Below are 27,276 nucleotides of genomic sequence, written 5' to 3'. Positions count from 1 at the left end.
CCATTATGCTGTTTGACTGGCCCCTGCAATCCATCCACATCCCAGATGCAAATTTGGCAGCTGCCCTCAGGTCAACCTGGGAGGCTGTAGGTAGATTCCAGAATCGCAAAGGGCCATGCTTTCTGTATTAGTGGTCTCCCTAGCGTGAGCTGCCTGGTGCAAAGCTGGAGAGCTCTGCAAGGCAGAACAGCATTGTGATACATCATGAGCTCCAAGGCAGAATTTTGACTACCTGCTTTTTGAAAAATTCCCTTTCATGAAGCTTTTGATACATCTGCTTCCACTCCCAAGTAGGTGATTTTCCAATTTGCTTTCTCAATTCCACTCTCCCTCTGTATTCTTCTCCCCTAAAATATTGGCTCGATGCATGGTTACAAGTGCTTTGTGCTTTCCTGCAGTCAGTAGCCCTGGATGTTCTTTTTGGGAGCCCCAGCTTGAGCTGTCAGTCCTGGCTCTTCAGCCTTTTCGAAGAAGGCAAGGAGTCTGGTTATTACAGTGTTTTCAAAATACAAAGGTTTTTGTGCATGGAAATTGAAGAACGACCACCTTAATTCTAAATACTTTTAATTAAAGCACTGTAATTAATGTAAAAACTTTTTTTTTTCCTAGACCCCAGTGTGTAGTCACTGAATAGCTGAGTTTTACAAGGAATGTTTTAATTATATTTAATGTAGTATATTTTTAAAAATTGCATTAATAAATACTGTTTAGTAGGATATGATATGATAATAATTTCTATGTAAAGTGATTGGGAACTTCCAAAAATTGGTAATTAAACATGATTTAAACTTATTCTGTCTGCTGACATACAAACTGCCTATCACAAACTATAGCTACCTCCACATTGGTTTTGTGTTCCTGTCTACATTTAATTACATAAATGATTGCATTTTATTTCACCTTTCAAAACTCCATATGTATTAAGGGTATGGTGTATTATACACGACAGGTGATACAGGGTATTTTCATCAAATCCAGCAATACTTTTTCATAATTACTTTTTAATTGTGTAAATGACTTCACAGCATTAGACAGTAACTATCTCTTCCTGCTGAAAAATACATTATAGGAAAGAAACTATTCAAGTGATTTAGAACTTAAGGAGCTCTTGATTCCTACTTCTCCTAGAGCTGAGAGTTTCACAATTCTGGTAAAGGAATAGTGCCAAAAGCTCATCAGTTCTTTGGAGACAGAAAGCCAAAAGGAAATTAAATTATTAATTGGTGGCTAGTATATTAGGTCTGACAAAAGCCTTCAGCTGTGCTGCTTTCTCATTTCCATCTAGCTCCAAGTGAGCCAAGTCATGTCTGATTCTTACCTTCTGGTTTTGAATTGGCAGTGTTTGGTGAGCTAATCAGCAGTCTTTCCTTTACATGGATTTTTTTTTTTTTTTTTGTTAGAACTGGGCAATCCACCCAAACTGGAATGTTTACTCTTTTATTTTTATATAAACTTGTACCACCAAAAGTAGTCACATTTTCATTGGAATCTTTAACTTTGGGGCTGCTGGAGACATCAGGCTGTCAATGATCTCTGGCTGCAGGGCAGTGCTGCTGTGTGGTGCACCCCACAGTGTGGAAGCTGGAGAACTTGGAAAGCTACAGCCTAACACATCTCTTCGTGCTTTTATGTTCAACCTCCTTTAATGGGGGTTTTCTTGACTTTTTTGTCCTCTTACATCCAATCTTCTAACTCCAGGAATGGTTTTGGTGATACCTAGGGAAATGGAGTAACCAATTGTTCCATTTCATCCCGCTACCAAAGTTTTGGGCAAAAATATATTATTTTTCCTTGTACAATAGTGTTTTATCTGTGCAAGATGCTGATTTTTGTAATTAGCCTTTCAAATCAGGAAATCCTCTTCTGAATTTTTCAAGTTCCTCCAACACAAATGATTTAAATTTTCATTACCTGTAATTGCCTGAAGTTGTCTTAGTTCAAGGAAGAATACAGAGGTTTGAAGTGTTGATTTAGCATGTGTTTCTAGAGATGCTTGACTGAAAAAAATCAACAATGCACGGGAACCCATTCTTATTTTCAAAAGAATTTCATTAAGATGTCAAAGTGCTTCAGTTCAATTAAATTAAGAATTGTTTTTCGAATAGAAAAAGAATTATTATTTTTTTAAAATCAGCTTTATTTTTATTTCAATTTATTTGTGGCTGTGTCATACAACAGTAAGTCCCACCTTGAGCACTTTATGTATGACAGAGAAAAGCACCCCCCACCCCCCCCACCCCCCCCACCCCCCCCACCCCAAATCCACTGCTCTTCTGTTGGCATCCTGTGGTGCCAGTGACTGTTTTTACACTGCAGTTTTGGAAGCAGAAGTACTGAAAACTACCAAGAAAAGTGAGCAGCTATGGGCTGGTACTAAAACTCAGTACAATACTGTTGGAAATTCCAACAGAGATGCTGTGGAAAAGGAATCACTTTGAGGATCAGGTGCCTGGCATGGAACAATGTCAACTTTTATTTTTATACAATGCAAAGCTTTCACTTTACCTAAAGAAACATATTGTTAGGATTGAAATGGAAAAAAAAAACCAACCAAACCACCAAAACAAAAAAACCCATAAATTTGACCCCCTAACTCCCAAGATATTTCAATGTTTTGTCCTCCTTTTTGGTTTATGACTGTATTTCAGAATCCCAGCATATTATATTGGATGGAAGTTCCATTTTTCAGAAGAAAATTATCATTTTCTGTTTGCATTTCCCAGTCTGCTGTATCTCAGATATATGACTTGAATTTCCTTTAAATCAGCACAGCATACTGTGGCCAGCCACTCACTGTTTTATCATGATTTTTTAGTACTTAAACAAATAATTGTGTAAAATTATATATATTATATATATATATATAAAAATACAAAATATACTTTTCTACTCTCTTTCTTCCTGAATGTGTAAACAAGAAAAAATTAGAAGTGTGAAATCTGCATGCCCAAACCCCATAATTCAATAAACAAACAAACAAATAGAGAATTAATAGCTTTTTATTTTAAAAATCATACCTATAAAAATCATTATTTCAGACAAGCTTTGATGTGGGGAAGGAGAGGGACAACATAGCAGTACTGATGACACTGATACAGAACTGGTATTTATTTCAGAAAATTTTTGTTTTTCCTATAGTGAATAAACTCAAAACACCACAAATTACTCTTTCTGTGAAATTCCAGTCTTTTCTTGGCTTGCAGTTCTTGCATTGAAATTAGAATGATGAATTCCAAATTCTTTGAATAAAAGCCATGAAAAAATAATTTAGATATTTTTATTCAAGTTTATTTGTACAGTCAGTACATACCTCTAGAGATAGTTGGGATGATGATCAGTGGGAGGTCTTTCAAATTTGGTACTACAGAGCCTGAGTATGTAGTTGCAGGTACAGTTTCAGAGGTGCTGTGTTTTTGACAGAAGACAGCTTCCCTCACCCTTCTTTCCGCTGCCCTGGCAGTTCATTACTTTCCATGTACCATAGCTCACTGCCTTTTCTGTCGTTTCTGTTTTTATAGCATTCTTTTTATTACACATCATTTGACTCACCATGTTATGGTGTGGCCCCTCAGCCCTGAATCTTGATAGTGCTAAGAATGTACTACAGACTTTGGAGTGGGGATAAGTACTAGGGCTAGGGACAACAATCATCTGGCTTTGCTACTGAAACCATCCTGTGGTAAAATGGTACCCTAAGAACAGCTACTTAATTTTCAGGCCGATAAATCTTTGGGAATGGAATCCTACTTAGCAGAGAGAAAACCATGGGTTCTATTCTATCTTACTGGGAATCATAATTAATACTCACTATCCTATGGGAAAAAAAAAACAACCAACAAACCAAACTAAACAGTGGGGTGGGTAAATGCCATTGACAAAACTGAGTCTTGCTGGACAACAGCTAGAAGAAATGGAAAGAACATGTGAAAAAAATCAGGAAGAGGAAATAGAACAGAGGAGAAGTGGAAGTAATCTCTATTTCCCCCGACCTTTCCTGAATAATTCTCCTTACTGCTTTTTAATTCTTGAAGGAAAACTTGACAGCAACATATAGGGTCCGGATAAAAGACCGGCTACATTTTACTGTGCTGTTGATTGCTCCAGCTAATCAGTACAGCACAAGACACTATACTCAGTCTCATTCTTTTAGTGTTTGCTCAGGAGACGAAGGAAGTAGGTTAGTATCAAACATGTAAGGGAGTATTTGGAGACTGGAAATCTTTCAGGGTTTAAAAAAAGAGTAGCTCTAAGTCAAGTCCTAAAGAAACTTTTTTTCCTGGATTGTAATCTATGTTAAATGTGTGCTATCAGAAAGTCCATGCCACATAGAAAGCATTATTAATCATTGTAAAACAAGCCAGAATAGTTGCTAAAACTGGAGGTGTAATGATTACTTTTGCAGTGACTTGCCAAATCAAGTCTAACTCAGTCTAGAAGTCAGAAGAAGTCACAGATCCCATGGGTTTACTTTTGTTAATTGAGCACTTATTTTTGCCTCTGTGAAAAGTTACCATGGGTGCACTGTTATAATGAATTTTTGTGCACTTCTCCTCCAGAGAAGTGTCATTTTCTGTGCTGTTCTTTGCCATCATAAGAAATTCTGAAAACCTAGCTGCATTGGACACACTGAGTCATCTTTATGTGTACCACTTAGTGAGATTCTTTCCTGAACAAGTTAATGTCTTTCTGGCACTATTTTCATTACCTTCTCTTCCTGAGTGTAGGAATCTTGTGGTGACTCACAAACACTCAGGCTCTGCTGCCAGCTGACTTGGGTCTGTTGCCTGAGGCACAGAAGTTGCCCATTTCCAAAGCTTAGATGAGATACTTGAGATCAGCACCTTTGGCAATGCATCTTGTTGTGGAATCACCTGTAGTTCACTACCACTTCATATTTCCAGTTTTGTTTTTAGCACACTGATTTTGCAGCTACTAATTCCTTCACTGCGTAGCCAAGATATCACTTATTATGTAAAGAATTGTGGCCAAATTTTATCTTAATCTCTCCAGTGGCAGCGGGATAAATACCAACATAATTTCTGACTGAAATTTTAAAGGACATTTCACCTCTTCCAAATTGGCCGTGGAACTGATGGCATTACAGATTAACCAGGGATCCACTGCTGAGCCTGTCTCCAGGCTTTTACACAGCATGGCAATGTTAAAGTTGTAGAAAATATTTGTGAATAGAAATGTATTACAAAAGGGGTTTGCCTGCCTTGCTGAAGAAGACCTATACTTGAGAAATTTCAGAAGATCTTAGGAAAAGCAGTGGGATAGTTTTTTACTTAATACTGAATAATCGTTTATGCTTCATGGAAATTCAAATTTCTGAACTATTACATTCTTTGACTTGCTTGTATGTTTAAATATCCAATGCAAAAACTATGTTAACGAAGAAAATGCATGTTCAAAATATGGGAGAGAAACACAAGAGACCAGGGAGGAGTGTGTTATGCATACTGGTGAAACCCATTTTACACTCTTGTGCTTCTGCAGATGTGGCATGGAATATGGATTTCACTGCATCATCATCTAGTACTGTCAAGGTATTTTGTTAAGTTTTCTGTGACATGGAAAAAGTCATTGTACAACTTGCCTGTAGCCATATTACATGCATGTCATGCGTGTAAAATATGCACTCATAATAGGTCAGACAGTAGTCTGGCATAGAGCTTTTTAGACTATAGTTTGAGTTGAAAGTCTTATTTTATTTTTTTGAAATATTTTTGGTTCAAAAACATTCATTAGTATACTGTGTGTGCCCTTAAAACTGCTCTAAAAGCCAGATTCACAAAATGGATGTTGTTTTTGAAGATTTGTGGTCTGACAGAAATCACATATAATGGAGATCAGCTAAAATTTTTAGCTTAATTTTTTTGTTACAACTGTAAGTCCCAAATCCTGCTCTCATACATGAATGCATTTTTCCTTCTGATTTCTGCTTTTATAATGATTTAATCATTATACTGCACTCTACATAATTCCAATTAAATATTGGTCACTGCTCTTATGAAGAGTGCACACATTTTCATTGTAAAAATACATTGATTTAATAAATACCAAATGCATTATAATCATTACCTAAGAATGAACTTGTTTCATAAATGTACCAATTTATATTTAAAGACAAGCAATGTCCACATGGAAAAGTCAGGCAGATGTCAATTTTATTGTGTCATTCATCTTTACAAATATGTGTCTGGATTTGAAATCTAAGATACTTCAAAATTATTGCGGAGTTGGGGAAATAACACATCAACTAAAATCTGGAGGTTTAAGATTTGCTTTTCTTTACCCCATTGAGCTTTATGTATTAAGTAATGAAAAATGCCTTGTCATTAGTGCAGTTGATAAATTTAAAACTTTTCTTAATTAATATTCTCTTGCAGAAATCAGTTACTGCTATGGATTTATGCTATGGATGTGTCTCGGTGCTTGTAATTTCTTTTGTACTAAAGACACAGCTGATAAGGATTTTATTTAATAAGGATAATTGTTGTTGAAGGATTTGGATGTTTAATATTCCTTAGGTATCTCTACTGACAAATCTAAAAAATGCGAGAATCTCTGATACTTGATGATGACCTTCAGTGATATTACAGGGATTTATGGAAGTTTTATTCAGGTAAATGGTGCAAGGAGTGTGGTGTATCATAGTTCTCACATTGATACACCACATAAAGATAAGGCCTGCAGATGGCGGGTACTGTGGGCAACTGTATGAATCTAAATTTTCTTTTTGACTCTGCTAATGATTGACAGTTAGTAGATGTCACCCTTCAAAATCCACAAATACCTTAATTCAAAGAATTTTTGAAGCATTTCAATATTCTGTTATATCCCAAGTCATTTTGGGATAGTCAGTTAACTGTCCCACCAGTTGAAAATCATGTAACTTATAACAATAACAAGCATTACTCATGCATCACCTGCAGGATGTACTGACTGTATCTATACAAGTTAAACATGCCTGGGAACTTTCCAGGGAACTGAGATCAGCTGGTAAGAGACAGCACCTGCTGATGCTAGTCTTAGCTTCCAGAACAGGGAGTGCACACAGTCTGTCTGCTGGGAATGATCCCTGGAATACATTAACCCTCAATTCATGTCCAGAAGTGTTTTGGAAGAATGCTAGCAGGACTGCAGTCTAGAATTGTGCCAGGGTTTTATTAAAAAAAAAAAAAAAAAAAAAAAAAAAAAAAAAGATGGCATAAATGATCATCTCCCAGTACCAAGAGATGTTCTGCAGCACTGCCTAATATTTTAAAAGAAATATGACCTTCCTATCCCAATTACTCTTGGACAGATTGCCTGTTGCAGCGGGACTTCTAAGATTGTTAGTGAGAGAAGAATAGATACAAGGTTTTCTGAAAAAAGAAGAACATGTACGATTCATGAAATTCAACAACTCAGGAGGAGAGACTACAGTGATAAGAAGGAGAAAAAGGTCAGTGGGAGAATATGAACCTATGGACCTACACAACCAGTGTTTTATATATATATATATATATATATATATATATATAAATATTTGTATGTGCCAACACACGGTTTCTGAGTACTAGCAGAAAAGAGTTGCTGATGCAAGAGGCAAGAGGGAAACCTCAGCTAGGACACTTCCTTGTCTTCATGGATTTCAATACCTTCATTTGCTTCAGAGTGTGGGAACTGAAAACCAAGTCCATTTTCTGTTGGTGACAAACTCCTCCATTGCTGATGACAAAATATTCACAATTACATGGAATATTCAAAAAATGTGAAGACATTTTCATTCTCACAGAAGTCCTATGCCTTCAAGTGAGTTTAGATACTACATGACAAGCCAGCTGAGTTATGTGTACTGGCATGTTATGTGTATGTGAACCATCAGTGTCAGAGTTAATGGAAATCACAAACTTTCTCTGAAACTATTACTTTGCTGTTTTCTCAAATTGGCATCAAAGATCCGCTGGGGGGGTTGCCCAGCTACTGTAAGGTCTTGAAACATCGTTGAAATCAGTGGGAGATTTAAAGTCTAAAGCAGTTGCTGGAGATCTGTGTGCTGCTCTCTATTTCCACTAATCTTTGTTGCAATGTAAGACATTCACGGTGATTTGCGGGTTGGTACTTTGCAGCTATATATATTCATTATCTTAGAATGTTTGCTGTCTTCCCACACCCTCACATGCACACACACATACCCCTGTTGTCTTTCTCGTTGGTACTTAGATACTTTAGGTACCGTTTTGTATTCAAGAACTTCAGTTCTCTTCTAATTCCACAGGGGTCATATCCTCCACTAAGATTATGTTTAGCTTTTTTCTCTCCAGATGTCATTTCATCAGTGAGTAAAATTTGTTGATGCTAGCAGTGGAATGCGTTAGCTGATTCAGGTACATATTTCTATTTTTCCAGTATTTTTTTTCCTAAAATAATTTCTTTTTAATATCTAAGACAGAATAATCCATCGTGGGATGATCAGAACTTTGATTCTGATCTCATCCCTGATCACTTTGGCATTGATTTAACATTATTCTTGCCTTACCAGGCAGACTAGGGTAAAACCTGTCGTGTGCATTCATCTTTGTTAAACAAAGATGAATGAATAAGACAGGCTTTAAAAGCTTTTTAAAGAGCAAGGTGCAGGAACTGCATTCTCAATCTGCATTCTTTCCTGCTGTTTTATGGGATGTACTGAAAATGTGCTTTTTAGAGGTCAGATCATTTTTTCCCAGGTTTGAAAAAAGGATGTAAGCCATAAATTAAAAGGACTATAAGGTAAGTTCAGGAACTAGTCCATTCCAGGTACAGACACCCTATTCTCTTGAAAATTACGACTTATCAAAAGCAAGAATTATATCTCATTTCTAGAACTCCAGCTAGCTTAATTCTTATCCATTTGTGGATTGGACTTTGCTGTTTATAAAATAATAATACTAATAAAAACCCAACAACAACAACAACAAAAAGCAAACAAACAAAAAAGCCCCAGCCAACCAATCAAATGAACAAACAAACAAACAAAAAAACCCCAACAAAACAAAACAAAACCAAAACCCACCACCCTTCTTTGTTCTATTAACTCAGGAAAGAGGTGTACAACCTGATGGAATAGAAAATACTTGGAGGAGGTCTTACCTGCTTTAAGTATCTACAGGGGCTTGGTGATTTTATTCTCCTCTAAATTAGCAGCCAACAGATAGATGTATGACATTTTCTAATTAGCTGCCCAGTGTCATCTTTATGTGAGAAAAAAAAGAAGAAATTAATGAGTTCTTTGGAAGCACTGTGAAAAATATGCAGTAACAGGGAAGAACACTCAGAATGGTCAAGCAAGCACGTACAGCATGATGGGGAGAAAGTGCTCATTGAAATACTAGGTCTGAAAATTGCCTAGCTTTCCTGGGGGAACTACCTCTTTGCCAATGTTCCTATTCTCAGGTGAAGAAAAAGATTCAAGGATATGTGCATCACACTCCATCTTCTTCCGTAGGTTCCAGTCTGAGTATATTTTTCTAAACTTATGACAAAGGATCCTGAGCTTTTGTTGTTAAAATGAAATTATCAGAAGCAGATAGGTTAAATAATGTTAGAGAAACAGTGAGATTATGCTAAGTAACGTTGTCTGGAGCCTGTCACAACCTTTTTCCTCTGCTACACAAGCTGTTTTTTGAGCAGACGGTCTTGTACAATATATATAGAGAGAGGGGATTTGAGTTACAGTGTAATGTAAGATTACATTTGGCACTTGGATTAGGGCCCTTACTTCCAATTCTCCTCTGGTTTGCTGTAAAATCTAATAAGTATGTCACATGCTTTTCTCTTTCACAGAGGTTTGTGACAGAGATAAACCATATTCTCCTGTTATTCTTGTTAGCTGAAGGCTCAGTGATCAGATGCTGTACTGTTTCCCTCATTTACTCAGCACTGTATTACCTTCAGTTGTGTCTTGATTTATTTGAAGTTACTTTAACATTTGTAGTCCACAGAGAAGATTAGAACATTTCCACCTGTCTTTTGAAGACTTTATTTTAGGATTTTGAGTATGACAGGCCAGTCATGACATTCTAGATTTGGAAGAAAAGTCAGCGACTGACTCATTAAATGCAACTTAGGCAGAAAGCAGATACCAGAAAACAGGGCTTGGAATCTCATGGTCAGCTGTTGCCTGAAACTTGTGACACGTAAACTTTTTATATACACAGTTTTATTATCTTTGACACTGAGCAGACACTGAGTCCATGCCTTTACATGTGCCTAAGAGCACCTTGACCTGGCTGATCAACACAGTACCACCTTAATGGGATTTAGAAAATATAATAAAGTTTGGTTTCCATTAGCTTTGGTCACCTATACTGCAGAGTCAATTTCTGATCTAATCATGATGGATTCTCCACATGGTCAGTAGAATAACAGAGGCAATTCTAGGGTGGGATTAATCTCATCCTAAACTAAAGTGAACCAAAACAAGTCAGATGAATCATGCCACAAAAGTGTCCCTTTCTTTCCATTAACTCTACAGGAAATCTAAACAAATATCTCAGACGATGAAGTTGGAAGTTAGTTGAGATGAAGTCCACATCTTCATATGCTTCCCAAATAGGAAGGAATACATATCCTGAGGGCATAAACATAGGGTGCATTCTCAGAGCAGACTGAAAAGACTGGCCATTACATAAATGCAGCTAAGGCTGACACTTCAGAAGAAAGGTCTAGTTAGTGTCTTTGTGTCACATTTCATAAAAGCCTCATAGCCATGGTAACCAACAGTGGACAATCAGTAGGTTGAGGCGGCTCCAGTGATGCCATCCTCCTAAATGTACTTCCTTGCAAGATCACTAAGCAAGGAAGAAATGGAGATAGAAGACAATAAAACTGTCTCATGTCAGTGAAAGAGAGGGATACCTGCAGCACTTCTGTGGTGTAAGATCTCACTTTCCCTCTGCTGACACCTGGTGTATGATGCACTCTGGTGAATGACCAGATTTTCATGGCTGATGGATGGATTTAGTTTGAAATCCACCATCAACTGTTTTAAGGAATAAGCTTGCCAGTTCATCAGTTCCAGGTATGCTGCAACAATTGTTTTGCATTACTGAAAACTGTAATTGCTCTATTGCTATTATTTCTATCAAGCTTATAAAGGTGTTTCAAACTACTGAGGGCATACGCTGAATCACATTTGCTCTTTGTTGTATAATGAAAAAATATCATTTCCTACAAGAAGCTGAATCAGGTGATATTTTTAGATTGAAAATGTGAATAATTAAGGTTTGAAATACATGATTTTACTGCTTTGGGCTATCCCATTGCATTTAGGAAATAATCAGTGAGATAGTTTAACTTTGTGGTTTATGGTATCATCACAAATCTCTTTGCTCTTCTGCTACTATACACCCGTGAAACATTGCTCTACTCTCTTTTCCCTGACTGATTACATGCTGAAAGTAGGATAGCATGTAATAGCTACTGTCATGATGCCAATAACATGTCCTGAAATCTTTTTTGTTGTTTTGTTATTTATAGAGAAGTTAGTAATTTTGACAAAGAAGTAAATCCCTTAAATAGTATTATCCTTTCCATACCCAGTTATTAAATCAATAGATTTTCAGAGACAATGGAGGATTGTTGATTCATGATTCTACCTGAAGAAAGACACTGCAACATAAACCAAGAAGCATCAGAGATGTTTCAGAAAAAAATAAAGGATAGGCAAACTCTTACATCCATTGGGTTTGATTTGCCAGTTCTGTAGATGTTAACTGTGTGATTCTACAAGTAGTAGCAGGTTGCAATGACGTACACAGCACTATAAGGTACCTGTGGGTAGTCAGCATCAGTGGGTATAAACTGGTGTTGTTCTTTACATCTAGAGGATTGCAAAGTGGCATCCCCTACTTTATTGCCTGTCTTTGAGCACTGTATTGGTGGTAATGTTTTCTGCTTTTTCAAGCCCTAATTCTGTGTTTGGCTAAAACTGCATGCCAGCTGTGGTGGTAGGTAGATGGATATTACAAACATACTTATTCTCCCCAGCAATACCTCTGCTATAGAAATAATCTGAGTATGACTGATCTCACTTTATTTCAGATATCTACATCACAGACATCTACTTTTGAGCCCATCGCTACTTCTAGGACACATTTCTGTTTAACTTACTTTGGATGTCTTCCTCTCCATGGGATAAATTTCACACTTCAAGTGCTTATTTCTATCTGTAGAATATGTGTTTTTAGAAACTTCAGTGAGGACTTTTGTTAGTAAAAATTTGCTTTTGGCTGATAAGGCTGCCTTAGTGAGTCATTACTCAGACCATTCTGGGCTGCATGAGATGCTCACAGGGGACTGCTGCCAGGAACTGCTAGCCCAAGAACTGACTACCTAAATGGCATCAAGAGGAAAGAGAAGTGAAAGCTGCATTAAACATTGAGTTTAGTCCAGAAACTATCTAAAGAGTGGCAGAAAGTAGAAAAAGAATCATTTCTGCCACCAAAACCAATTCAGGGCTTTTGTCCAGTTGGGGTACATCTATACCAGTAAATGAAGTGATTCCAGGAAAATATTCCTGAGTACAGAGACTTGACTGTCTGTACCACTGAATTATTGAAGAAGTCTTGCTACAGTTTTGGCCTGTGCTGACAGATTTTAGGTAAGGGGAGTCATGAGCCAGGAACCCAAACTCCAATATGCAGTTTGTATATGGATATCCTATTCTGGGGCATAGGCAAGTTTAATGATGTGGTTGTGGACTATTTGATGCCAGTTGCTCTCAATGCCAGAAAATATTCCTGGTCATATTTAATTTACTAGTATAGATGTAGCCAGAGTGGATGCATGTATCAGTTCCTGAAAAAGTTAATTTGACTGCATTTTCTGAAGCTTTCCAGAAAGTTAACTCCACCTTTTCTGCACTGTAGAAACAGTCTGTATTCACTATCATTAGAATGATAACATATTTGAATATCCTTCTCATTTGCTGTTACCCAAACAGCTAGTAGGTCGTTTTTCCTGAGCACATTAAGAGGAAAAGCATGTGCATCTCAAAATGAACACTGATTTATAATGAAAATAGTGTCCATATTACGGAAGGCTGTATGAAGAGAAAGCAGTCATGTTGCTCTGACCACACTGAGTTTCTCATGTGCCATAGCATTAGCTACTGTTTCTGCTAATCTCCATCATTCTTTTGCACAGGTGGACTTTTGAGCCCCTCATGTTTAACCCCTAAAGTGTCAGTTCATCTAAAAGGAAAATACGTCCTTTGGAACCATAAATCTGTCAAAATTCATTACCACTGTATCTACAAAACTGTAACCTCTGGGAGATTATTTCAAGAAAAATCTAAAAAGAAGATTCATAACAGTTGGCAAAATCCAATTGCAAATAGGATTCAATGTCATGCTTCATATTTACATAAGATAAAAATTTCTCAGGTAACACTCATTTGTGAGAGATGGAGTTTCTATGAGCAATTATTGGTGACCATTTCTTGAATACACCAATCAAATTAGCATTTTCAGGACAAAAAAGTATGTTTTTTCCACAATAAAAAGGAAGTAGTCTTAGAAAACTATAATGAGTGTCAGTAGTTCTCCCAGTGGGAATTACTGATGATTATGTCAACCTTTTTCAGACAAATTCAAATTCTAAGAGAGACAAAATGAGACCCCACAGATCTAGGAGCAGGAATTTTACAGTCCATTTCTCAAAATTAAATTTATTGGTCTGACAACTGAGGTAAGTTTCACAATCTGACCTAGGAGTGGTAGACAGCTCTTTCTAATGTCTAATTATAGACAATGACATATCTGCCAGGGCAAAACCCCAAAGGAGGCGGGTGAAACATTTAACATCCAGTACTGAAAATGATGAACCAGTTATCTGTCTGAAATAAATTATTTTTATTCTGCTTAAACATTTCTTCCCATGAATTAGATTCTTGCAGTCTTTTTACTTTTTCCTTGTTTTTCTTCACCCAGCTAAATGGCACAATAAGGAGAACAGAACTTAATCCTTGTTGCGAGTTCCCCTGTAATTCAGAAGCCTCCTTATAATTAAAGATTTCTTTTTTAGAGATTTCATACTCCCATAATGAACGCTACAAATCTCAGCACTGACTACAGTTGTGCCTTCTACATTAAATGCACATTGGTTAAAATACAGGCCCAGTCCAGGGAGCAAGGATTAGAACCTGTGACTGTCCTCCCAGCCCAGTGCACTGATAATAGGCTAAAGTGTGTTACAGCCTCTTTATAGCTCAGTGAATCATGATTTTTATTTTTTTTTCAAAGATGAACAGCTTCAATAATCAGAGCATAAAATTAATTTCATCACTGCAAGCAGTCTGTGAACTTGTGGAAAGGCAAAAGATACCAGTATGTACTCTACCGGGCTGAAAAAAGTACATAATCAGTCTCACATTTTTTTAACTTGTTTTGTGTAGAGGGAGGAATTACCATGACTGCCTCTTCCGTCTGCCTTTTCTTTGCCTTTTGCTTCTGTCTGTCTACTTGGTTTTAAACAGAATGACTAAAGCAAGTGTTCCACAGTGCAAACTACGAGCAGACAGGGTCTTCTCCAGACCCTCTGTTGGCCACTGAGACTCCAGGGAATGAATTGGATTTGAATATACATTTCTTAGGTCATTTAAAACATTAAAAAGTTAATTTTTTAATTCTGTGTTACAGGCCATGGGCTTTGGGTATCCCAGTATAAGATGTCAAATTCTTCCCTTGCATTTTTTAAGGAAGCAAGGTGTGATGATGTTTATTACCTTGCTGCCCGCCGTTTGCTTTGTACCACTACAAACCATTTTTCTCTAACAAGTACAATCTTAGAGGTAGTAGAGTCAGAGTACTGTTATTTTGAGTATGATTCTGTTTGTTATTTTAACACTGAAAGAATTTGGCCCTGATTTTGATTATCTTAATTTAATATCACTTTTTTTTTTTTCATTGAATAAAATTTTAAGAAGGTAGAGGTTTGTTACATTAATGAGGACATTTGTGATCCTTATTTTTTTCCCTAACAAAAATTGAATTCTTTGAGCTAGAATCCCTCCTTTCTGCTATTTCTGTAGGAAAGGGGGAGCTTGTACTTGGAAGGCAACCAGTGTAACATTTCTGAGCTTTGACACAGTTTGCAGTCACTGCTGAGATGGTGAAGATAATAAGACCACAGGATGTGATTACTAGTGTGACAGCAACTTACACAGACAAGATCAGCCTTTTTGCAGCCGAGCTCTCACCCAGTGCAGTAGGATAACTGTAACAATGCAGAGCTCAGCAAAGAGATGCAGAACACAGCTGGTACATGGGACAAGTAGTTGGGTGTCCTTTGAACTGTTGGCCACACCTAGACATTACTATTTTGAATAGCAAGTGTAAACCCAGATTAGATACATCTATATAACACACAGCTACATTTGTGCTTAAATTGTAGTTTCTATTCAGATTATGAATATTTACCACAGTATGTTCAGTTCTCAGTCTTAACACACATCACTATAATATGACTGCCTAACTCTGTAATAGTTTTTCCCCAAGTTTACATCATCTTAACTGCCCTCAGTTTGGTCCTCGATCTTAAATAAAATAACATGGTGGTGTTGATTCTGCTCATTCAAGAGGGAGAGGGAAGAAAGGTGTATATATCACCAACCCAAAGCACCAGAGAGACTGTATTCTTCTCTCTTTGCTTTTCTGGGTCTGGAATAATACTTTTTTGCTTCTCACAGAGATGTGTGACATAGTTTGATAATGCCTTTAGTGCTCAGTGTAGTGGTCCTGAGGAGAGCAAGGAAAAATACAAACAGACCAGAAGGCAAGACAGGTGCCATGTTTCTTAATGAGAATTTTGATTGTCAAAGTCTAGCGAAAACACCTGTATTCTGTTCTATTAATTTTTATTACTTTTTCCACATTTACTTTTGATTATTGTATCAGTATCCCTAAATCTGATCTCATTGTTTGATTTTCAGTTTGCAAAAAGTTTAGCGCTTTATGAATTGTATTAAGACTCTCTCCTCCTCCTGCTCTTCACTGAGGTCTCAGCTTTTTTAATCTCACTTTTCTAAAACTGGGTACACTTACACACTGCTGCATAAAACTACCCATTTCTGTTTATGGAGTGGAGAGTCCAAGGGAGTAAGCATCTACTTAGATGAATCTATTTAACACACTGGAAGTATATTTTTATGGTTTGACAGAAAAGGGATTCCTTCTTCTCATGTTGATGACATTTCTTTTTCTCTGTGTGGGCAGAACCCAACACCTCAAAACGATGCATCAATTAAAACAAAACAAAACAAAACAAAAAACAACAAACACAACAAAACAACGGAGCTAATGTTCCAGATAGTCAGTAGCCCATAAGTCTGAGTAAACCCTTCACCTTTATTCTGCCCTGTCCCTCAGCAGAATTGAACATACTGATATCTCCCAAGACAGAAGACAAGAACTGAGATGGAAACTTTCTTTGCAACAAATACGACGGAAAGTACATTCTAAGAACTATTAAAATTTCTGATACTACTGAGAATGGACACTAAAGGGTTCAAAGAATGCCATCTAGGCAGAGAAGAAATCATGAGCATAACATGGCAAGATAAAATATAGCGAATTTTAGATTCCTGACATAAAGAAGGAAATAGAACATGTGTAAGAAGGAATGAAAAGGAAAGCACAAAACTGAGGGTCAGCAATCACTCATTGTGAAAGGAAATGTTCATCTGGAGATTCATAAAGTCTCTGAAAGGCAGAAATGCCATAGGTAGTGCATACTGCACAAATGATGTGAATGGAGGAGTGCAAAGTACTTGTCTGCAATGAGTAGAAGCAATGGACACAATAAGGCAAATAAGTCTCATTTATGTACTATTATAGCAGTGCATGGGATTTCACAGCCTTGGAGGTGACTGCCCATAAGTGGGAGTAGTTATAGCGGGGAGATAAATAAGTTGGTTAACATCATATATTTTTTGCTAGTTTAAGTAGAATTAAAAGGGTGATTTATTAATTGTTTTAACTTCTGTACTGGGGCACTTTTTAGAAGACAAAATGTGGGTTTAAAAAACAGTGACTGGCACATAAGATTAGGCTAAAACAGTTTAAGTAGGATACAACTCAAAAGGGTTGGTTGCGGGTGTCGGCTAATCCATTTTAATATTTCAGCTGAAACACTTCAGTGAGGTTGATTTAATCCTTCTCACACTTCTTTTCACCACAATATCTGATCTCCTTTCCCAAGCTTATGGTTTCATCTCCATGTTCCTTTGTAAACTGGGAAACTGGAGAGAGAGCTTTAAAGTCTCTGGATTCTCATGTTCATGACTGAGCATCCAATCGTGTTTATAGAGTCTCCTAAGATAATTCATTTTTGTGTCTATATATTGTACAAACACCATTTCATCGTCTTGTAAAGGGCTGGATCAATACTTTTATATTATCTTGGATAGCATAGTTAAGACATTTACTATTTTCTCAGGATATTGTCTAACGAAAGCATTCCATAAATGTTCTCCATACTTTTTTTCCTTTGAATGATGTCTTTAGAACACTTCCTTGGATTCCTGAGATACAGAAGAGAAGAATGAGAATAATATTTTTTTTTTTCCTGTATTTTTGTCCTGGTTTAATCCTGCCTCGTAATTAAGTACCACACAGCTGTTCACTCACTTCTCCCCCACCCAGAGGGATGGGGAGAAGAATTGGAAAGGAATGTAAAACTCAAGGGTAGAGAGAAGGATGATTTAATAATTGAAAATAAAATAAAAAATAAAAGAACAATAATAATAACAACAACAATAACAGTTAGAATGAAAATGGGGGAGAGTGGAGAGGAATGAAATCCAAAGGGAAAGGAGAAAACAAGTGATGCACAGTGCAGCTGCTCACCCGCAGCTGACTGACCCCAGTCAACCTGCCCCAGGTTATATATAGAGCATGATGTCCCATGGTATGGAATACCTCTTTGGCTAGTTCGGGTCATTTGTCCTGGCTGTGTCCCCTCCCAATTTCTCATGCCCCTCCAGCCTTCTCACTGGCAAGGCCTGAGAAAGTGAAAAGTCCCTGACTTAGTATAAATGTGATCCAGCAACGGCTAAACCCATCAGTGTGCTATCAACACTGTTCTCACACCAAATCCAAACCACAGCACTGCACCAGCTACCAAGAAGAAAATTAAGTCTATCCCAGCCGAAACCAGGACAATTTCCTATCTGAATCTTGTGGGATCCAGCTCTTTGCATGAAGGAGGAGGGAGGGATAAAGATACAGGACAAGAGGATAACATTCATTCTGCCCTAGTAACTCGTGAGCCTCTTGGCCTGTTCGAAGCAGATTTTGTAGGAAAAGAAGCTGAAAGGGTCTCTATGTGGCTGTCCCTGAGGCAAACTATACAAGGTTGCAACTTCTCTTAATACATTTTTAGCATAAAGGAGAGAGGCACTGTAACTGTCCTAATCTATGGGAAAACAGTTCATTAAAGATTATGCGTTAATAAGCATCAGAAATTCCACTCTTTGATCCAGGTTTCTTTCCTGGAGAAGTCTAATAAGTCTAACAAAGATCAGGTTTAGGGCTTGTTGCTGTAGTAGAAGTTAAAAATTCATAGAAAACTGAGACACAAATTCATTAATGGCCAGGCTTCATTAGTTCTTCTGTTTATGAAGCTGCTTGCTGTCTCAGTGAAGCAGCTGGTGATGGACAGATCACATTATCACATTCTGCTCTATATTAGGAAAGCTGTGAGAAGTTTAGTTCTCAGAAGACTGATAATGGGTCACAATCTTCCTGACAGTATTTTAAAAATATCCAACACTGATCTAACTCGCTGCTTACTGAAAAAAAAAAAAAAAAAATCTAATAACGCTTCCATGAACTTGTTCATTGTCATTGCTTATCACTTATCAATTCATGCTAGGAGTGCAGTTTGAATTTGGACTACTAGTGAATTAAACTAATTTCCATCTGACATATTTTTTTTTTCTTGCTTCTGATAAACTAAGCCTTCTTTTGAGAAAAAGGGACCATAAATCCATTTGCTGCCATGGGATCCTTACCCGTTGTCACAGCAGGAAATGTAAGAGGGGACATGGGCTACAACTACAGTATTAAAACCATTAGTCTCAATGAATGATTCCTAACTTCTACACCAAATGATGCCCAGTGATGTATCCACTCTGTTTCACGTCTCACCTTTTCTTGAGCAGACTGGTGTGCCCCTTTTATGAAGTGTTTGGTCCTTGGCTTCTTTGAATCAAAGTTAAAACTGCCACATGTATGTGTGTGCATGCATGTGTATGCATGGGTGAGTAGAAGGCGTAGTGGCTATGCTTCAGCTTGCAGAATGTGTGTGGGGGCTTATGCTAACTGATGCAGGTAATGCATATCTTATGATACGGAACATGAAATATGAGATTATTTGAGGGTTCAAACCTTCTGGCATAGTGCTAGAGGACTTTTTGGTGGGGACCAAACCCAAAGCTTGTTGCACTGTACTTTCTGGAAACTGTTCCTGGAGCAGGTATTTCTCAGAACCCACCCCAAATCCTTTTCCAAAGGGAACTAGCTGATTTGGTAGGTAGTGACTGGATGAATTAAAGTTTGTGCAGTGAGAATGACAGGGGAGTGGGGGACCAGTACCTGGTTTGGCAGTGCAGGAACATTTATTGCTTCTTAGTAAGTAAAGCAAGGACCAAATGGCATGGCACTGCTTATGTTATGTAGATCCACATGGCAAAACAGAGATCCTATCCATATCTACAATGAAAACTGTTACTGGCACGTGCTGTTCCTTTGCCTGTGCCTGAACATTGACTAGGAGACTCAGCATATCCAGGAGGGTGCTTATAGTTAAAGAATGACTGAAGGCCACTGTTTGAACTAATACACTGACCCAGTTTTTCTTATTAGGACGGATTACAACCAAAAGCCCTGCGTTTTTTACAACTGCTTATTCAGCATTTCTAGTAAGGGAAAATAATTTTGTTTTTAAGAATAAATATGTAATAAATATATAATTCTAATAAAATCAATAGGAGCATTCGCATCAATTAGATAGGTATACTTGCTTCTTCTGTTAATTGCTTCAAACTGCAGCTCTTGAAAATTATTTTTGGGTAACCATTTCAAAATTAAATTCCAATTTCCTTTTAAATGCCTTCAATTTTATTTTCCACATTGAAAATAGTAAGTAATTTTAGATATTGAGTAAACTGCCCATACCTACTTATTTTGGGTGATAAAAATTATAAAATAATACAGAAATGCAATAGTCATCATGTTATTACCCATAATCATTTCAAAGACCAAGAGCAGCATGCAGAGAACAGATACAAGAGTATGGTTTAAAAATTCTTTAAACTTAGATTCATTAGTAGAAAAAAAAATGAGGAAAAAGGATGGAGAGCATGGTCTCTCAAACTTAATTTATTACAAAGAAAGATCACATCTAATAGAAACAGTTTCTGGATACACTATATGCCTTCTATTAAAAGAATAAAAGCCACATTGGTTTTGGTTATTTTCAGATTTGTGTATATCTAGAGTACTTAAGGAGTTAATTTTCTCTTTCAGCACATCAACCTGTTGCTTCTGTGTTTATCGTTTGAACAGTAAAATTCCCCGTCTCTGATGAGACTCATGGTTTAGTTGTGCTAGATGCTCCCTGTACACAGAGCACTGTCTTTAGTCCCACTAGTATAGGATATGGCAGGAATTAATTCTGCCTGGAATAAGAGCTGTTAGCTTCACATGTCAAGACAGTTGTTCTAAAAAACAGTTGTTCTAAAAAAAAGTATATCAGAAAGGGTATGTTATGGGACAATCCCAACTCTTATGTCAAATCATAGCCTCGTTCAAAACACACAACCAACACATTGCCTCAGGTAAAATATCCAGCTGAGTGGAATCTAATAAATCTTTATATTCACTTTATTATTTTTCTCCCTGAAGTTATTGTTAGTACTTGAGAGAGAATAAAAAAAATATATATAAAAAAAAAAAGAGGAAGAAAAAATGCCTGTATTTTCCAGCATTGTTGGTAGCCTGCTGATTTTCCATACTCTGCTGTGCTACCCTGCTTATCTTCTATTCTACTTCAGCAGTTTTAACAGGTGTATGTGGATCATTGGGTTGGCTGCTTTCCATGTATTCTGGTCATGCTTAAGGAGGTACTTTGCTATCTACAATATTTTGTTTTCTACTGCAGAAATTGGATTGTATTTTCCATTAAAAAGCTACTTTGGGCTTAGAAAGATTCACCTAGAAAGCAACATCAAAAGAATTCTACTGCCTGGCCTTCAATTACCAAAGGATGGAAATTCACACTTAAAGATAAAACCTGTGAAGCATGCGTTCAGCAGTGCTCTCTGTGGGTAGTCTTAAGGCAACGACAAAGTGTAAGTAGGCAACAGGGCTTTGACTTTTAGCTGTGCTGTCTAGTTTGTTTCAGTCAGCAAAGTAATATTCTTTTCGTTACATATTTAATTTGAATTTTCCATGGTTTACTGCGATTTTTTTAACTTGATAAAAAAATCTTGTGTGCTTGGTGCCATTATGATTGTACTATCATTTTGTGCTAAATCTGCCTGATTGCTCTCATTTTTTCCTCTCTCTTTTTCTTTCTTTCTTCCTTTCTTTGCCATTTTTTCCCTTTCCCTTCCTTTCTTCTTTCCCTCATTCCCCCTTTCTTTGACTCAGCACCTCTCTCTTTCCCCTGTTTCTTCTTTTCACGCTTTTTCTCATCCTTTCCCCCTTCCCTCATTTGCTGCCCACCTCTCTTCCCAATTAATAGGCCTCTGTATGTCCAAAGACTGTTTGAAATAAGGTATTAAAAATGTGCATATTTTAGGAAGGCTTCTTCCTCTTTCTTTTCCTGTTTTATTTTCTTCTTGCCTCCAATGAAGTTACTTGACCCCTGGCTCAGACCTTATTGATAAAGACTGTTTGAAGGTAAGAAGTGTAAGGAGAAAGTCCCAAGAAAACACATGATGCCAAGTCTCTTGATATCAACAGCTCTTTGCTACACAAGAAAACCAGACACACACAAAAAAAGACTGGAGCCCAACAGAATATTAGGGCTAACCTAATTTATTTATTAGAGCTTGAATTTCTCTCCTCATCATCTGCTGATTTGTTCTGTCTCCAGCAACACCAGTAATTCACAGAAGAAATCAGATACAAAGGTGATTTTTATTAGTAATTTGGTGACTGAGAATGGCTGCGCCTGTCAAAAGCTCCCTTTCATTCATACTAGCAATAATTTCCTCTGCATTAAGCAGTCCATTTGTCCAAGTGGAGGTCAATAAAGGTCCTGTGAGAGCCTAGTGGAGTAGATTTGGATGAGTTCCACTTGAATATGTTGCTATTCCCCTAGTCAAATATGGAATATTATTTCTGAAAAATGTTTACAACACATAAGATAAGGGAAGAAAGATGGTATTTTCATAACTTTCTTCAAGGTTTTACACAACTCTGATAAGGATTTATTTTTTACACTGTATTTCATAGTTATTAAAAAAAAAAAAAACAACAGAAACAAACAAAAAAAAACCCCACCAAGCCTATTTTTATCTTTCTAGAATTCTCAGATGAAGTTCAGTGTAATGTTTGTAGGAAGTTCCTTAAAATACTCAGCCTGAGGATGAAAGAAAAACAACGATATTCTAGGTTATTTTTATGTCTTCCTACTTCAGGACTGGAAAGACCTCCAATATCGTTTATACATTTTTGAAGGACCTAGCTTATCACAAACTCCTTAGTTTTTGAGGGATGATGTCTCAGATTCTGTAACTTGGAAATCCTTCCCAGCCGGATATTGAGAATTCTGCATGGTATAAAATATCCTAAATCTCTGTCCTGGCATAAAGAGGGTTTGGAGTAATACAACCCATGATAATCTTTATCCAGTGTAAATGACAATAAATATGACTGAAGATGTAACTGGGAATAAAAAAAAAATAATAATTAAAAAAAAAAATCATGTGTCTGAAAGGTTTCCTGATAGTGATGGGTGAGAGATGTAAAAACAACCCACATGTGTTCAGATTACTTCAAATAGTGTCTTCTGTCTTTAATACCTAATCATACCTATGCACACTTTATTGTGCTGGAATGCTCATGTATGAAAATATTGTTATTCGTATTCATTGTAATAGTGTCTAAAGACGTCAGTTCCAAGGAGCTTGCCATCTAAGTGAATAAGAGACACAGGACAGGGAATAACAAATACTAACACAGTCATCTCACATTCCTATAAAGCCATGCCTTATGGGCTGCTGCAGATGACTGTTGCTAGTTAAAGCTCTCTATACTTCACAGATAGACTCTAGCATAATACTGATTCTTCTAACCTCAGTGTTTCATTTGTCTTCCTCTACACCCACTGATGTCTCTTTCCTTTTTCTACACTCTCTTTCTCAGAAAGGGGTTGGGATAAAGACCATTTTTATCTGTGCTATTGCCAAACAAAATGACTTAGCAGTCAAAGAACTGACTTTCAATAAGACTTAAGCACATAAAAGTCTTTTAACAAGTCCTTCTTGGCTATTCTTCAGTCTCATGCTGCCTTATAAGTGTGCCTTAATATGTCCTCTGGGGCTGGATCAATCACATTTAGAAATCTAGGTTTACTGGTGAAGTCTGAATTTTTTCAAATAATGGAGGAGATGGTTTGCTGTCCAGGAAAGTAATTCAAACAACCTGGTTTGAAGTGCAAAAGAACAGCTCATAAAATTGCTTTTAGGATCCATCTAATTACACAAGTATCCGTGTAAAATGGTTTCTTCATTTTACAACAAAAATTTCTTTTGGGTTGTGTTGTTATTAATATCTGGGTACAACACATTTGTTTAAATTAATTATTATTAACTAATTATTATTATTTAAATGAAATTGTACATTGGTGTATGAAATTACCACTCTCCCATAGAATTCCTAGACTTCTTTAGGAGTTAGGAGAGGCTGGGCACCCTTCCCTATAGGCAGCCTGGAGTCAAGCATCCTCTTTTGGCGATTGAAGATTTTAGCTAATTTTCCTATCCTTATCAGACTCAGTGTCAGACAAATCAGCTCAGGTATGACCCATGTGAGTTAACCTGTGGTTTCCATGCGTACACAAAGGTGCATTTTTAGGTGGCTGTCATGGTTCTGTATAGAAGCTGAGTGGCTGGAGCAGTTACCACTGTGCAATAAACATGAGTTCTAGACCTCCTCAAGCTCATTATTTCCACTCTACTAAATATTTCCAGGTGTATGGGGGTGAAATCTCTGAATGAGCCTGCTGAGGATGAGCTATTGTGAATGTAGAATGATTGTCAAGGGTCCAGAATAATACCCAAAGTCTGTAGTTTGGAGGAAAGCACAACCCACATCTAATGAGAAACACTCAATGAGTAGTTGTATCCCAGAAAAGGGCAGGTCTTCAAACATGCCTGGGCCATAAATGATTGTTTCTAGGAATTGTCTTGATCAGCATAACAGTAAGATGTGCCCTTCTCATAGTGTTGACTACAGCAAGCCTAAGTACCTAATTCTAACATCTTATGTGATCCTGTGGGGATGAGGCTTTTAGTTTCCAGTGCATTATGGTGCTCTGATTCTGGGAAGAATTCATTTGGTCATCTTATAGCAGCCTTCCAGTACTTCAAGGCAGCCTACAAGAAAGCTGGAGAGGGACTTTTCACAAGGGCATGTAGTGATAGGACAAGGAGTCATGGATTTAAACTGAAAGGAGATAGATTTAGATCAGATATTAGGAAGAAATTCACTATGGTATTGGTGAGGCACTGAAACAGGTTTCCCAGGGAAGCTGTGGATGTCCCCTCCCTATAAGGGTTCAAGGCCAGGCTGGATGGGGCTTTGAGCAACCTGGTCTAGTGGAAGGTGTCCCTTCCCATGACAGGGGGGTTGGAGCTAGATGACATTTAACATCTCTTCCTACCCAAACCATTCTGCGATTCTATGATCTTGGCCAGTCAGCTTAGGAACTCTATAGAGTCAACAGAGAGCAATAATTAGTGTTAAGGTACATTTATCTTAGCTTGTACACATTTGTTCAGAAGATACACACCTCAGAAACAACAATCCTCTTTACTATTTCCAAGGGAAATCTAGCTTAGATTAACCATTTAAATTTTTCATATTTTAAGTGATGTCAATCCCTTTCTCTGAGTATGACTACAGATGTCTAAACATGTGACCTTAATATGTAAAGAAGAAAATCCATTTCTTGAGCTTTCTGTAACTATTTGGAAGATACAGGTTATGAAGATGTTAGATAAGGCGATACATTCAGTTTCTGTAACTACGGGTATTCCTTCAGCCTTCAAAAATGTTCAGATTCTCTAATCACTCATAATCGAACAACTAAGAAATGGAAATTGTTGTTAGATCAAGTTGCCTAAATTTTGGATCAGAGTTTAGTTTATGATCTGAAAGCTGATTTCCTAAGGCTGTGTAATACCTTACATTAGCTGAGTAATAGCTTACTTGTTTGAAAACACCTGTGATTTTATAATTTTCATCATGCTTATTAATAGAGCTTCAGTTGCTTAAAGGCACCCTTAATGCACTCTAAAACATGATAAAAAGCAGCACAAAATAATAATACATGTATTAGCAATTTGCTTTTTGGATTTTCTTCACTATTAGATCAGAGAGAAAAAACTTTCTAATCTCCCCATTCCTATCGCCTTGCTCTTTGGTGGTATTAAAAGCTGCAGATCATGACAACAGAATAACTTCTATGGAGAAAAAAAAATGGACAGTGACAATTTATTTGCAGAGTAGGGTCTTCAGAGTCATCTCAAAATCAATTTCTTATGTCAGACCTTAGAACTGTAAATACAATGCTTACTTCAAAATACTGTAATATTTTCTATAATAACCAACACAGGACAACACTGACATAAATTAAATGATTAACCAAAATTTGTTATTATCGATTTTGCTTTCTACATGTTAAGCAACAGAAAATTGCCTGTAGAAGTCTAGAAAAGTGTGAGAAGCACAGCAGGATTCCCAGAGGTAGAAGCTTTTCTTCTTATTACCACTTTGCCCCATCCTTTACAATTGCACTTTGTCCAAAGAGTTGGCATGTAAGCCTATCTGTTTTGATAGCCTTATTTCAAACCTGAGTTACTGGTGATGTTACTAGCCAATTCTCTGAAGCCCTATGGAGTGATAAGACTAATAGGAGAGAATGATGAATGAGCAAGGAGGCCAGGCTCCAGACTAATTATAATTTTTTTAAAAAAAGACTGTGAAAGGAAAGTAGTTCCTTGCCGTCAGGGAAGGAAAGAAATATGAACATCTTTGGATCATGCAGCTTGGATGACTTAAGGCAATTCATAACCAACTACTAAAATAGAATATACTGTCAGCAAACAGAAGTAGTGCAAGGTACGGTAACTGAAAACAGGTTTGTCAATGTATCTTCCACAATTTAGTAGGGTAATAAAATGAATGTGTTAAACTATATAATATTCAGAAATATGGGTAAAACAAAATTGGGTGCATGCTACTACTGTAAAGTAATCCTGCAAAGAAATGTAGGTCTCTTTTAAGTGAAATTGTATTTACCAGACTTACTCCCTGTCCTTTCTGTTTTAAAGATAGAGATCTGGGAACAAATGCATCTGGGCTTGACACTGAAAGCTACAGAGGAAGGGTCCCATGTCTTTGTGCTTTATCTTTATGGAATCACAGCATTTTCATAGCCTAGTTCTCCCTCAGTCATGTCATAATGTTCAGTCCTCAAACATCCATGGATCAAGTCATCCCTTCAGAACTAGTTTGTTTTGGTGCAGGCCTGCTGTAGCTATGCTTGTTCATACAGTAAGGGACTTAAGTCTGACTGGATCAGCGTTTCTTCAGGGGTCCTCCAGAGAATATCCTCATGCTGTTGACCACAAAAAGGACTATATTCCAATTCAGTTTTGATCACAACTCTTGCTGCTAGGAAACACTGTGTAGTCAGTTGTCTTCTAAATGCAATGAAGCACAGATGAGATCTGGTGTTGAACCTAGCACAAAGACATAGTATACAGACAGATGTAAGCTCAAATTCATGACTTTCACAATGACACCTTTTATAAGAAAAGAGGTATTACCTTTTATGAATTGTCAAACTTTGAGCCCCCAAAATAGTATTTATCCACTTAAAGATGCTTCACAATACTGCTTGGATAAACCATACTTCATTTCTCATCCAAATCTGAGTCTGCAGTATTGTTGTGAGCTGGTAAAGATTTCTATTTTTTTCCAGTCTGAAAGTCACTACACTTCACCAACA

This window comes from Falco naumanni, chromosome 2 (genome assembly GCF_017639655.2).
Source record: "Falco naumanni isolate bFalNau1 chromosome 2, bFalNau1.pat, whole genome shotgun sequence".
Taxonomy (NCBI): domain Eukaryota; kingdom Metazoa; phylum Chordata; class Aves; order Falconiformes; family Falconidae; genus Falco; species Falco naumanni.
Note: the sequence above shows the minus strand (reverse complement) of the source record.